This window comes from Antennarius striatus, chromosome 18 (assembly GCF_040054535.1).
Source record: "Antennarius striatus isolate MH-2024 chromosome 18, ASM4005453v1, whole genome shotgun sequence".
In the NCBI taxonomy this organism is placed as follows: domain Eukaryota; kingdom Metazoa; phylum Chordata; class Actinopteri; order Lophiiformes; family Antennariidae; genus Antennarius; species Antennarius striatus.
In genome coordinates this window covers 20680055-20685000 of record NC_090793.1, presented here as the reverse complement: position 1 = coordinate 20685000, position 4946 = coordinate 20680055, and positions in this window count along the sequence as shown.

Below are 4946 nucleotides of genomic sequence, written 5' to 3'. Positions count from 1 at the left end.
CTAACCCCTTAGACCCTAACCCCTTAGACCCTAACCCTCTAGATCCTAACCCTCTAGACCCTAACCCCTTAGACCCTAACCCCTTAGACCCTAACCCCTTAGACCCTAACCCCTTAGACCCTAACCCTCTAGACCCTAACCCCTTACAGCTTCCTAACCCTTTAACCCTTTAGACTCTAACCCTTTAACCCTTTAGAGGCCAGCCTGTGGGCTAACTGCTCAGTTTTAGATACGTAGAGGTGGTGATGATGGTGTTGGTGGTGTTGGTGGTGTTGGTGGTGATGGTGGTGATGGTGGTGTTGGTGGTGTTGGTGGTGTTGGTGGTGATGGTGGTGATGGTGGTGTTGATGGTGTTGGTGGTGTTGGTGGTGATGGTGGTGATGGTGGTGTTGGTGGTGTTGGTGGTGTTGGTGGTGATGGTGGTGTTGGTGGTGTTGGTGGTGATGGTGGTGTTGGTGGTGTTGGTGGTGATGGTGGTGTTGGTGGTGTTGGTGGTGTTGGTGGTGTTGGTGGTGATGGTGGTGATGGTGGTGTTGGTGGTGATGGTGGTGTTGATGGTGATGGTGGTGATGGTGGTGTTGGTGGTGTTGGTGGTGATGGTGGTGTTGGTGGTGTTGGTGGTGATGGTGGTGTTGGTGGTGTTGGTGGTGTTGGTGGTGATGGTGGTGATGGTGGTGTTGGTGGTGTTGGTGGTGATGGTGGTGATGGTGGTGTTGGTGGTGATGGTGATGTTGGTGGTGTTGGTGGTGATGATGGTGTTGGTGGTGTTGGTGGTGATGGGGGTGATGGTGGTGATGATGGTGTTGGTGGTGTTGGTGGTGATGGTGGTGATGGTGGTGTTGGTGGTGATGGTGGTGATGATGGTGATGGTGGTGTTGGTGGTGTTGGTGATGGTGGTGTTGGTGGTGTTGGTGGTGATGATGGTGATGGTGGTGATGGTGGTGTTGGTGGTGATGGTGGTGATGGTGGTGATGATGGTGATGGTGGTGTTGGTGGTGTTGGTGATGGTGATGGTGGTGTTGGTGGTGTTGGTGGTGTTGGTGGTGATGGTGGTGATGATGGTGATGGTGGTGTTGGTGGTGTTGGTGGTGACGGTGGTGATGATGGTGATGGTGGTGTTGGTGGTGTTGGTGATGGTGATGGTGGTGTTGGTGGTGTTGATGGTGTTGGTGGTGATGGTGGTGTTGGTGGTGTTGGTGATGGTGGTGTTGGTGGTGTTGATGGTGTTGGTGGTGATGGTGGTGTTGGTGGTGTTGGTGATGGTGATGGTGGTGTTGGTGGTGTTGATGGTGTTGGTGGTGATGGTGGTGTTGGTGGTGTTGGTGATGGTGATGGTGGTGTTGGTGGTGTTGATGGTGTTGGTGGTGATGGTGGTGTTGGTGGTGTTGGTGATGGTGGTGTTGGTGGTGTTGATGGTGTTGGTGGTGTTGGTGGTGTTGGTGATGGTGATGGTGGTGTTGGTGGTGTTGATGGTGTTGGTGGTGATGGTGGTGTTGGTGGTGTTGGTGATGGTGATGGTGGTGTTGGTGGTGTTGATGGTGTTGGTGGTGTTGCTGGTGTTGGTGATGGTGATGGTGGTGTTGGTGGTGTTGATGGTGTTGATGGTGATGGTGGTGTTGGTGGTGTTGATGGTGTTGGTGGTGATGGTGGTGTTGGGGGTGTTGGTGGTGTTGGTGGTGATGGTGGTGATGGTGATGGTGGTTTTGGTGGTGTTGATGGTGTTGGTGGTGATGGTGTTGATGGTGATGGTGGTGTTGGTGGTGTTGATGGTGTTGGTGGTGATGGTGTTGATGGTGATGGTGGTGTTGGTGGTGTTGGTGGTGTTGGTGGTGATGGTGGTGTTGGTGGTGATGGTGGTGTTGGTGGTGATGGTGGTGATGGTGTTGATGGTGATGGTGGTGTTGGTGGTGTTGATGGTGTTGGTGGTGATGGTGTTGATGGTGATGGTGGTGTTGGTGGTGTTGGTGGTGTTGGTGGTGATGGTGGTGTTGGTGGTGTTGGTGATGGTGATGGTGGTGTTGGTGGTGTTGGTGGTGTTGGTGGTGTTGGTGGTGATGGTGGTGATGGTGGTGTTGGTGGTGATGGTGGTGTTGATGGTGTTGGTGGTGATGGTGGTGTTGGTGGTGTTGGTGATGGTGATGGTGGTGTTGGTGGTGTTGATGGTGTTGGTGGTGTTGGTGGTGTTGGTGATGGTGATGGTGGTGTTGGTGGTGTTGATGGTGTTGGTGGTGATGGTGGTGTTGGTGGTGTTGGTGATGGTGATGGTGGTGTTGGTGGTGTTGATGGTGTTGGTGGTGTTGCTGGTGTTGGTGATGGTGATGGTGGTGTTGGTGGTGTTGATGGTGTTGATGGTGATGGTGGTGTTGGTGGTGTTGATGGTGTTGGTGGTGATGGTGGTGTTGGGGGTGTTGGTGGTGTTGGTGGTGATGGTGGTGATGGTGGTTTTGGTGGTGTTGATGGTGTTGGTGGTGATGGTGTTGATGGTGATGGTGGTGTTGGTGGTGTTGATGGTGTTGGTGGTGATGGTGTTGATGGTGTTGGTGGTGATGGTGGTGATGGTGATGGTGGTGTTGGTGGTGTTGGTGGTGTTGGTGTTGGTGGTGATGGTGGTGATGGTGATGGTGGTGTTGGTGGTGTTGGTGGTGATGGTGATGGTGGTGTTGGTGTTCCTGCCTGCAGCCATCCATCATCCTGCGTCTCCTCAGCTGTTTATTTATAACGTTTATTGATCGGGCTTCAATCAGGACGCCTCGGCCCGTCTGACGCGTTCCTGAGCCGCTGTGAAGCAGGTCAGAACACGTTTACTTCAACACGCCTGTCACAGCTAGAACCCAAACCGCTTCACTAACGGCTGCGACAGTCAAGGGTAGGATGACAGGGACGCTCCAAAGGCATGCTGGGAAATAAGGCAGAGTTGGCCAGAAGATTGAAGAGCACTGTGGCCCCCGTGGGGCCTTCCAGGCTGAGCGATGACGCTTCAGACAGAACAAGGTGATGCTAGTCCTGTTTCTCCCTGACCTCATCTCTAAGCCGGTCACACACGGGTCAAACCCAAAGACTTCTGGGTAAATGTGATGAAGGTATGAATCTATCAGACTGTGTCGTTAAAATGAGACGTTACTGTCGGTAAACAGCGACTGATTCTGTGACGTACTTTTAGTTCTTACAGACGCTTCAGCAACTCTTTCCTGCTCCACGTGTTCTCTCAGCCCTGAGTGCAGTCTGTCAGGCTCAGCCTCCTCACAGTGACCTGTAATCACTCCACCGTCTTCTCTGCTAGTTTATTGCGACCCTGAAAGGAAACATTTCCCGAATGCCCCCCCATTAGGTGGCGTTATCACACCAGCGGCTCATGTTCCCCCCATAAGGAATCCTGGGGAGACAGAACAATTTCTCTGCGTGTCGACCAGAATCGATCCGTGAGCCGGACTGCAGCGCAGGATGATTGAAGACATGATGGATCACGTAACAGAACCCCCCCCCCCCAGTGAAGCCAGGAGGACTGAGGCCCTATAAGTCAGTAAATAATCAAGTTGCAGCGTGGGGGGGTGTTGCTCTGTATTGATAACCAATGACACGGGTCGCTGAGCAGCGATCCTTCTTTACGGCCGTCTGGGGGAGAAAAATCTAGAATACATGTTTTCCTCTTGTGCGAGGCGTGTGAAGCACGAGGGCATGCAGAACGCCCCCATGATGTGTGTTAGAATGGATGTGTGTGCTGATTGGAGCCTCTGGGGGGGCGCCGGAGTCAGACCTCCCCACCCCCCCTGAGCGATCGCTGCCTTGGTTTCAGAATAAAAGATGAAATCTGCTATAATCTGCAGGATCGTCGCCTGATTGGACGATGATGCATCTGTAGAAAAAACGCTGAAAGACACTCAAACGGAGCATCAAGCTAACGCTCTGCTAGCTGATGCTAAAGCAGCTTCAATCCAGGTGTTTCATGCTACACATGCTAGCATTAGCTCTGCTAGCATCAGCTCTGATGGCAACAGCAGCTGCAGGTGGACACACACACACACACAGATACACACACACACACACACACACACACACACACACACACACAGATACACACACACACACACACACACACACACACAGATACACACACACACACACACACACACACAGATACACACACACACACACACACACACAGATACACACACACACAGATACACACACACACACACACACAGATACACACACACACACACACACACACACACACACACAGATACACACACACACACACACACAGATACACACACACACACACACACACACACACACACACACACACACACACACACACACACACACACACACAGAGATACACACACACAGATACACACACACACACACACACACACACACAGATACACACACACACACACACACAGATACACACACACACACACACACACTCCGTCCACCTGTCAAACGCTGGCGTGTTCTCCTCCCATCCAGGGTTCTTTTTAATTGGACGCCCCCCCCGTCTCACAGCTGACCTGGTGTCGGGTCGCCATGGGAACGTGGTGTGGGTGGGGGGGTAAGCGGCGCCACCAGCATACACGCAGTACCTCATCGCCACCCCCGTCTGGACGCTGGTGGTAACGGTCATCGTCAGATGACCTGCTGACCCCAGCGGCCCGTGAGCCCCCCACGCCCCCCCGATCGATGCCCGTTACCCATAATGCTCTGATAATGAGCTCACGGTTCATTTCATTCTGATTTGATCGCAGGATATTGATTTGCACCTCAGGAGGAAACGTCGATGACGATGACATCATCGTGACCCCCGGGCGGCAGGCTCGCCCCAGACGAGGCTCCTGATTGGACGATCGAGCTTGACGACAATAAAATAAAGTCTTTACTTCTATTTTCCATCAAACTAATATGACGCCTGTTCAGACGCTCCAAAGCGTTTCCTGCAGCGCAGG